Consider the following 10671-nt stretch of genomic DNA (forward strand, 5'->3'; position numbering starts at 1 on the left):
TTTGTCCTTAGCTGTGGCTTAGATCACGTTATGCCCATGTGACTGTGTGAAAGTGTGTCTGTGGGAATATGCATATGTTCACCCAAAGATGAGGGAAGTCCAGACAAGGACAAACTTTTCTGGAATCATAGGCACCCATCACAAGCTAGAGTCCCAGCTTGAGAGCTAGGTCACCCCACCCCTCCCCCCCAGCCCCAGGAGTGGGATCTACAATGCCTAGATTTCTTCAGAGGGACATGTAGCTTGAGACCATCACCCTAGCTCAATACGCATCAGGCTCCCTTCAAACCGAGGACAGAAGTGTACACCAGCTCACCCAGGGATGCTAGTTTTTGTTTATTTTGTTTTTGAGACAGGGTCCTGCTAAGTAGTTCAGTCTAGCCTCAAATTCCCCAACCCCCTGCTTCTGCCCTTCAAAGGGTTTACAGGCATGTGCCATTACCCCTTGCTCACAAGTACTTCCTAGGGTCTCCTGGTGTGGCAGGTACTCTCCAGTGAAGGAACAGACATGGTCCAAGATGTCATAGACACATAATGTGGTGAAAGAGACAGATGCTAAACAAGTAAAAGACTAAGTAAACAAATACTGACAGAGCAGGGAAGTGCTACAGTGTAACTATTCTGGTGGCCATGACAAAGATTAATGGGGAGACATGTGGCTGGTTGAAATGGTGAGGCTCAGCTTCCTGAGCTGGAGATGAGGTATCCCTATGGAGAGAGGAGGTGGGGAGGCAAAGGCCCTGGACACAGTCTAAGCCCCGCTAGGAGGTGGAGCCGGAGGAGGGACAGAAGAAAGAACAGGGCCAGAGATGTGTGTGTGTCGTGCTCATGTGTGTGTGTGTGTCTGTCTGTCTGTCTGCTTGTCTGTCTGTCTGTCTGTCTGTCTGTGCATGCCCAGCGTGTGTCTATGTGTGTGCATATGTGTGTGTCTGTCTGTCTGTGCATGCGCAGCACATGTCTGTGTGTGTGTGTACGCACGTGTGTGTGTGTGTGTGTGTGTGTGTGTGTGTGTGTGTGTCACACAGCCTGGCTTATATATGAGTGATGGGGATCTAAGCTCCAGCCCTCAAGTTTGCAAGGCAAATGCTTTTATCCTCTGAGCCATCTCTCTGTGCCCTGTTGGAAGGTTAAGAAAGAGACAAGCCAGGTATGGTGGTTCAGATTTGTAATTCCAGTACTTGGGAGGCAGAAGAACTGCCATGCATTTGGAGCCAGCCTGTGCTACATAGTGAGTTCCAAAGTGAGACCCCTTCCCGTCTCAAAGGAAGAGAGGCAGAGACAGAGAGAGAAAACACAGCAGGTCATATTTACATCACACACATACACACATACACACACACACACACACACACACACACACACACACACACACACACACACACACCACCTGTGGCCAGGTTAGGGTAGAGACTCAGCAGGAAGTATTGAGAGCAGTAGTCATGTGACTTTTAGAAGGTCATGGTGTCTGCTCTAGGCCCAGGGTCTGTACACCCCAGAGTCTCACACACGGTCATCACTTGCAACAGTGGAGTGTATTTCCCTAGGTCTTTCTCAGCAGGATCTCGGGGGAGGGGTCTTAAACGCCTTGGGGGGGTGCAGAGAATGGTGGCACAGGCCTGTAATCCCAGCGCTCAGGGAGGCAGAGGCAGGCAGATTATCTGTGAGTTCAAGGACAGCCTGGTCTATGAAGAGAGTCCAGGAGAGTCAAGGCTTCATAGAGAAACCTTGTCTCCAAGACAAAACAAAAAACAGCAACCAGAAACAGCTTTGGGGGCCCTTTTGGGGAGAGCACGCCCCTCACCCTGGACACTCTGGCTCTCCCAGACCCTTCCCCCCCTTCACTCCCCTTCTCACTGGGTTGCTGAGAAAAGTCCTCCTCTCAACCTAGCTCTCCTCGGAAGCAGTAGCACCGCACCCCTGTAAGCTAGCACCTGAGAGAAATCGGCATGAAGGGGAGGAACTGCCGCAAGGCCCACTCTACCAGAGGACAGAGTGGTAACTGACGACACCCCAGACTGCATAATCCATCCACTCGACCCTGGTCTGGAGCCCAGGCAAGCTCCCAGGTGGCAATGACCTCAGTATTCGGAGGAGGGAGAAGGGACTTAGGAACTAACTGTCCCTCCCTAAGGCTACTGCTCTCTCCCTTTCTGCTGGGGGCGGTTCTGCTCACCCACGCTCTCTCATTCTCTTTCAATCTCTCTGTTCCTTTCTCTCCCTCCTTCCCTGCCTCTCTCTCTCCCCCTTAGTCATTTGCAGAGCGGAGATGGCCTAGCCCATCTGGGAGCGAGAGCGCTGCCCGATGACGGAGGCGCAGGTAATAGCCGAGTGGAGGGGAGAGACGTGAAAATTTATGACATTGAAAATGACTGAGGGAGAGTGTGTACGTGTGAGTGTGGGAGAAAGAGAAGGCAGGAGGGGTGGAAACGGAGAGGGCGAGAGTACGCACACTGCTGTCTGATATACACTCAAGGCCTTACTTTCTCCAAGGGAGAACGGCCTTGTTGGAGTGGGCAGCAACGACAGGCCGTGGACAAAGGCAGGCAGACAGACGACAGACAGACAGACAGACAGACAGACAGGTGATGGCACAGAGTGGGAAGGATAGAGGTGAGAGGTGACAGAAACTGATAACACAGCTAATAGATGCAGGAGAGCCACCGAGAGCCACTGGTTGGCCTGCTTGTCCCTACCTGTCCCCATCTTCAGGAGTTCTGGTCCAAGGAGGGACAGCAGCCATGGAACAGGGAAGTATGAAGCCAAGGTCTGAGCTAGAGGTTTTCTAAGAGGCCAAGAAAGGGTCAGTGACAAAGTAGGGACTGAACCCAGGACTCCTTTCTCCCAGAATGGCTTCTGCCTCCCCTAGGTGTCAGTATGGGAAAACAGTATGAATGGATCTTGAGAGGTATCCAAGAAAGACCCAGAAAGACTTTCTTGTCAGGAGGGAATCTATTTCTTGGCATACTAAGATCCCCTAATCCTCTTTACACACACACATACACACACACACACACACACACACACACACACACACACACCCTGCCATCTGCAGACCACTCAGGACACTGTTACTAGGCATAGGAATAATTAGACATCCTTCAGAGAGCTTAGCCTCCATCTCAACTAGGAAGCACCTCAAACCCAGAAGACTAAATACACTTTGCTCTCCTCGGCTCTGCCCACCCCTTGGCTCGTATACTGTTGAGCCTCTTCCCAGGCACACGTTTAAAATCAAGACTCCCATTAATAGGTTCCCAACAAGAAAGAAAAAGGAGGTAACTCCTAAGTCCAGTGTGCCCTCTTCTCTTTATTAGCCCTCCACTGAGGCTCATCCCCACCTTTCTCTCCCTCTTCTACCCCTTAGCAAGCTTTCCAGAACTTCCTTAGATGAATATCTCCCCGCCCCCATCATCAGGTATGTGGGGAGGATGTCCACAGATTGGAAACACCAGATTTAGGGCCAGAAATCCCTCCCCTAATGCATAGCCACTAGAAAGGAGGCAAAGCCAGAGGCATAGGAGAAGAGATTCAAGTTAACCCTAAAGAGGAAGTCCCATCTGGAGGCCCTAGAGAGGAGCTAGGGAGATGGCTCAGCAGTTAAGAGCACTGGCTGCTCTTCCAGAGGTCCTGACTTCCGTTCTGGGCACCCACATGGCGGCTCACAGCTGTCTGTAACTCTGGTTTCAGAGGATCCGACACCCTCTCACAGACACACATGTAGCCAAGGCCCCAGAGAAAGCCACATTTCAAAGTCACCCGCGCCCCCCCCCCATCTCTCCCCCAAGCCTGATTCAGTCTGTCCTTGTCCTAGAGGCGGCTCAGAAACAGCAGCGGCTGCCCTGGGAGCGGTGGGGGAGGTGAAGAGTTCACGGGAGCTCAGGGGTTGTGGGCCGCAGGCCTCCCACCCAGCCCTAGTGCCCTGGCCTGGCCCATCGTGGCCGCATAAAAGGTGACGGATGGTTAATAGGGGAGATAACGGGATTCATAAGGGAAATTTATCGGTCACTCTGGTGGTATAAATATGTTTATAGCGGACCAAGGGGAAATGGAGAAGCCCCAATAAATCACCATGAAGCCACCAGCAACTAATAGGCAAGCGGCCTCAGGAACCCCAGCATTGGCGCTTGCAGACACCCCCTCTGGCTGCCTGGTAATGGCATGGCGGGGCTGCAAACTCCTCAGGCTGGACACCTGACCCACGCAATAGCAGGAACAGGACTCTAGGGGCCGCCTCTGCTAGACCGAAACTACCCTGGCTTTCCTGTGACACCGCCCCCCACGCCCCTCACTACACTCCACAACACGGGGGGGGGGGGGGCGGGGGCGGGGACCTGGACTCAGCCCACTGGAAGGACTTAGCGGGCTTGTAAGGTATATGGACCAAAGCCAGGGGCCTCTGGGACACAGGCTTGAAAAGGGCTCTGGTGTGTCAGGCTGGCTTCAAAACTTGATGCTGTCATTGCCCAATCCCAGCCTCCTCTTGGAATGTCATCGTCTGAAAATTGATTTTAAAATTTTCCAGTTCCTGTAAGAAGAGCAAATAGCTCATCGCTGGGTGCTTGGCTCCTTCAGTGCTTTAGGGAGTGGCGACCTTTTTGCTCCTGGGCAGGGCTGCTCTATTTCGGAAGTGTGAGGACTAAGCATTACAGTATCCCTCGCATGTGCGCAGTAAGAAAGCTAAGGCTAGGAAGTCAGAGGCCTGGCCACAGACGCACCCTAGAAAAGAAAACCTGGGTTTGACTCCAAGGCCAGGACTTTCTCCTGCCCCAGCATGGATAATAGGTCTGTGAGAAGTTTCTGAGGGCTTCCCTGCCTTGTGCTTGCAGAGGAGGTCTGGGACTTCAGGATCCCTGAAGCCAAGAGCCTCTAGTAGTGATTGCTGGCACTAATGCTTGAGGGCCCCCTGACACCTGTCCGCCTCATCCCTGCTTCCTCTCTTACCTCTCACCCCGGGCTAGCCTGTGCTCTCACCCCTGCACTGTGCCAGCCTGAAGTCTTCCATTTGATCAAACAGAGCTGTTTTGGGTCTATGCGTTCTGCTATCCTGGTCACAGCTAGGCCAAAGTCTCCTCAGTCTACTTCACTCCTCCCTCCCTCCTTCCCTTCTTCCTTCCCTCCTTCTCTCCCTCCCTCCTTCTCTCCCCCCTCCCGTCCTTCTGAAAGTTTTACGTAGTTGCCTGGGCAACGCGATATGGAGTAAGATAGGCAGATAGACAAGGCTCTGTCCTGACGGTGCCCATTGCCTGCTAGGGAAGTCAGGTCTGGATTAAGAAACAGGGCGGGGGGGGGGGGTGTGCGTGTGCTACAGCGAAGGCGGGACAGGAATAGGAATACGAGGATGAACAACAGCAGGCAGGCAAGAAAAGCGTTTCCGGAGGAAGATATCTGGAGCGAGAGAGGAGGCCAAAGACCTTCCCAAGCACTCTGTCTCTGCTGAGGGGCAATGCAGACTGTCCACTTCGGAATCCACCAACACTGACTCCCTGTTCCTAATGCCTGCTTTCCACCCCCCCCCCCCGCTCCGTCCCCATGGACAATGCTATAGTCTGCTCCCTACTTTCTTACTAGAATGACATAGCCCTCTCCTCTCACCCTATCCAGGTCTTAACACCAGAACTGTCTTCAAGACCCTAGCCAAGGAGGCCACCCTTCCTAAGGATCGGCCCTTAAACAGACCTTCAGGGCCTGAAAGTCCCTACGACCCCACTTCAGACCCACTGCTTTGAAGAGGGGAAGGACCGGAACAACCTTTCTTCCTTCCCGTCCCTCACTCTTTAAGGGGGGGTGCACGCCACCCCACCCCAAGCCTAGTGGCTGTCTCTCCCGCTCCGGCCTCTGGACCTCTTTCGGGTCCCACTCTCCCTCAGTCTAGGGCTCGGTGTCTTCGGCTCCCCCCACCTCTCGAGGCCTCCTCCCTAGCCGGGCGGGGGAAATCGCTCCGTAAATAGGCGGATGGCCCGGGGCGCTCCGGGCGCAGACACTCGTTTTTAGAGCCGGTAATTGACTCCTTTCAGTTGATAATTCATGGCTTGCATATGCGCTTTAATGCGGGCGCCCGGGGAGGCGCGGCAGGCGGGGCGGCCGTGCGCCGAGCTAGCTGCAGCGCGGCGGGAGCGATCGGGCCGGCGCGGCTGAGTCCGCACCACCCGGCCCTCCGGTCCAGGACCCCCGGAGGCGCAGACGCCCGCACTGCCCGCCTGTCTGCGGAGCGGGGCACTGGGCAGAGGGAAAGATTGCAGAGATGAGACAGGATTGCACTGGCAGATCACAAGAATGCAAGGACGGGGCACAAGGGGACCTCTTCCGCACGCAAAGTGGAAACCGAGGCTGGAACTGGGGCAATAGTTCTTACCAGCATTCCAGCAAACATACAAAACCCGAATTCCAACACCTCTACTTTTCAAAGGCTGTCTGGGTGGGAGGCCTCAGGCCTAGCGGCTGTAGAGATCGTCACCTCCCAAGAACTTTTCTTGTTTCTGAAATAAATTCTTCTGAGGTAATGACCCACCCTGATGCTCTCTCACAGACTCCCCACCCCCACCCCACCCCCACCCCCACCCCCAGCCCCGCAAGGGGCCAGTTCTCTCCTGAGAATTCTAGAATTGGACACTTAGACAGGTGGCCTCTCACCTCACAGACTGCTGTGAGCTGGGGGAACCCAAGACCCTCCCGCCTGCCCCCCACCTTCTATGGGTCTGCGGGCTCCCATTCCGTGCCACAGGTGATCTTTAGTGTCCTCTTAGAGATGTTTGGAGGAGCTAGGTTACCTGCCCAAGGTCACCGAGTGACACAGCCAAACCTGTGCCCAAATCTATGGGCACTCTTCCGAGTGCCAGAATAAGAGTGGGAAGAAAGTGTCCCGTTCCAGAGAGTCCTATGTGCACCCCCAAGGGGACCTCAGGGAGGCCCCCACAGAGGCCTGGGAAAAACTGGAGGACCTGCCCACAGTCTCACAGATCCGGCGATTTCAGATAAAAGTATCGTTGTTGTTGTTGTTGCTGCTGCTGCTGCTGCTGCTGCTGCTGCTGCTGGGGCTGCTGCTGCCCGGGGCGTGTGGCGCATGCCTTTAATCCCAGCACTCCGGAAGCAGAGGCAAGCGGATCTTTCTGAGATCGAGGCCAGCGGGGTCTACATAGTGAGTCCAGGCCAGCTAAGGCTACATAGGGGAACCCTGTCTGGGACCCCGCCCATCCCCACCCCATCCCAAGAGGTCGCTGCTGTCTAGTGGGCCAGAGGTTAAAGTCTTTGTTAGCTCAAAGAATTAGAAAAAGCCAGTCCTGACGGTAGGACTGAAATAGGACAGGACTTCCTGTTTACTCAGCCTCCCAAGTGGTGTCTCCCGCTCACTTTCCTGTAGCTAATTTCACCCCAAAGAGAATTGTACTCCCTCTACCTTAAAAAAATGCGAACTTTAACCCAATATCAAATCGCCTCACTTGTTCCCGCGCCTCCCGCTCTGACTTTCCAAGGACTGATTTCCCCATCTGTGCAATGGAAGGGAAGTTTCCAGAGGGTCTGAGAGCAGAAGGCACGGCTCGGCTGTGTGAAGCTCAATGTTGCCCTCTGTTGTCCATACGTTGTAACCAGCTTTGGAAGGCGGCACGGAGGCCGCAGGCTCTGGACTAGGGAATCCCTCAACCTTCTCACTGAGACCGTCTGAGGTCTTGGACTTGAGCGGAGCTGAAGAAACGGGAATGTCTTAATAAGGCCAGCAATAGCTCTGTCCAGCCTGCGCCTAGACACTCTAAACTGTCAGAACTCTCAGCCAAATGTTGTTGTTGTTTTTCGAGACAGGGTTTCTCTGTGTAGCCTTGGCTGTCCTGGACTCACTTTGTTGACCAGGCTTGGCCTCAAACTCACAGAGGTCTGTCTGCCTCTGCCTCCCAAGTGCTGGGATTAAAGGCGTGCGCCACCACTGCCTGACTAGCCAAATTCTTTTTTTTTTTTTTAATTTAATGTACATGAGTACTTTTGCCTGAGTGTACGTAAGTGCCCCCTGTTTGTGCCTGGTGACCTCAAAGAGAAGAGGGTACTGGGTCCCCTGGAACTGGAGTTGCTACAGCTTCACCTGGGATAGAGATCAAAAGGGAAAAAAAATCAACTGAGCTCCTACTCTCTCCATCTTGGGCTAAGGTGAGGAATCTGTGAGCTGAACAACCACACAAAAACCACAGAGAAAAGCAATCTGGTGAGGCTGTGGAAGGAGGAGACAAGAGGCCAGTGTGTTATTCACGGAAGAAGGGGACATGTGACAGACAAGTGGGGATCCAGGACAGTGTCCAGGAAGACGGCCTGTCAGGTCCCCGGCTGGCTTGACCAAGGTATCCACCTCCTTCATGGCAAAGTGATGGTGCACACACCGGAAGTCTCACAGATGTTCATGGCCTTCAGAGAGAAGCTTCTGGGGGCACAGATCCTGCTTCCGTCCTCTGGTTAGGTTGTCATTACTTCCTATGGCATTCTGTCTCTCTGCGCCAGTCCCTAGCCTAAGTTTGACCTTTGTCTAAATATCTTGTCCCAGGAAGGTGAGATGTCCTGGCTCTGAGTTCTGACTTTTCTCAGATCTCAGTGAAATCTGAGAAGACTGTTGATTCATCTACCATTCCCTAGGTTATCGTGGAAAACACAGTCCCTGTGCAAAACGCTGACCATAATGATGATATACAGACACGAGACTCCTTCGAACAGCAAGGTAAATATAACCAACGACAAATTTCTGGCCAGATTCCATTTCCACAGAGAAGGCATTGTCTTGATGCCATAGACTCAAGAACATAAGGGCAAGGGCTGGAGAGATGGCTCAGAGGTTAAGGGCACTGACTGCTCCTCCAGAGGTCCTGAGTTCAATTCCAGCAACCACGTGGTGGCTCACAACCATCTGTAATGTGATCTGATGCTCTCTTCTAGACTGTGGGTATACATGCAGACAGAGCATTGTATTCATAATAATAAATAACAATTTTTTTTTTTGGTTTTTTGAGACAGGGTTTCTCTGTGTAGCCTTGCCTGTCCTGGACTCACTTTGTAGACCAGGCTGGCCTCGAACTCACAGCGATCCGCCTGCCTCTGCCTCCCGAGTGCTGGGATTAAAGGCGTGCGCCACCACGCCCGGCTTATAAATAACAATTTAAAAAAAGAGCGCAAGGGCTGTGTCTCTCTGTCATGAGACCCATACATCATACAGGAATTCAAACACTTTTCTACTGCTTCATGATGATGTCACATGTACTTGTCAGTTGCCTTGGCCTCCAGGACCAGATCATCCAGATGATGATCTTCAGCTGGTTGTATCACTTAGGTCCAGTCCCTGAATGGAGGCATGCTGCCTGTGCCTCAGTTTCCTCACTGGGACTTAATAAACACACACCACACATACCACATACACATCACATACTCACACAAGCCATACACACATATACCACTCAAACACACCACACACCACAATACAACACCACAGACACATCACACACACACACACACATCACACAAACCACACATACACCACAGACAACATCACACACACATATATCACATACACACCACACATACCCACCCACACACACACACATCACACAAACACACACACCATCACCACACACATAACACACATAGACCACACACAACACATATACAACACACACATATACCACACATACCACAATACACATAATACACACAACACACATATTCATACTACATACATAACACACAACACACATACTCATACCACACACACCACACCACACATCACACACAACACATACATCACACACAACACATACATCACACACACATACAACACATACATCACACACACACCACACATCACACACACCACATACATCACACACACACACACTCTTTCGAGCAGCTCCTAAGAAAGAGAAAGATAGGCTCCTATCTGATCAAACCTCAGATAGCATCTTTATTGTTATTTCTCAGAATTCAAGTCAGATGCTGTACTGGGTAACTTGTGCTGAAATCACACCTGTCTTTCCCTTTCTCTCTGTCTCTGGTTTATTTTAGACCCTGCACTTAAACAAGCTGATGCTATTCCCTCTGAAGTAGTCCTAGAATTCACTGATCATCCCCCACACAAGGGCCTCCTGACATTGCTTCATCTTCTGTGTTAACTTTCGGTACGACCCTTCAAAGCGCATATTTTGAGTCCCATTTTCCTGGTGAAGAAATGGAGATCCACAGACGTGCCTGCAGAGAGCAACATTCAGTTCAGGGAAGTGGTAACTCCTGACCAGGAAGATTCACAGTGCCTCACTCTCCCGGCCTCTAGGCTCTACCTACTTCCTCCCCAAGTACCAAAAAGATGGCTGATTCTGCTGGGTTTTTTTTTTCTCCCTTTAATTAATAATTAATGTGTGTGTGTGTGTGTGTGTTTGCATGCCACAAAATGTGTAGAAGTCAGAGGACAAGGTATTCCTTTCACTTACGTGGGCCTCCGGGATCAAACTTGGGTCATCAGGATTAGCAGCAAGCCTCTTTACCAAACTAGCCCTGGTTTTACAATTTCCTCCTGACCAGGGCTGGCACAGATCAAACAGTGTGGTTTCAGGGACAGAGTAAAGCTTTACCAGAAGAGAGAAAGAGTAAGAAGCAGTGAGAATGACCAGCCTCTACAGGCTCTCGCCAGGACTGAAGGGGCCGTGGGGAGGT

The sequence above is a fragment of the Acomys minous genome (genome assembly GCF_964271855.1).
Source record: "Acomys minous genome assembly, chromosome: 6".
In the NCBI taxonomy this organism is placed as follows: domain Eukaryota; kingdom Metazoa; phylum Chordata; class Mammalia; order Rodentia; family Muridae; genus Acomys; species Acomys minous.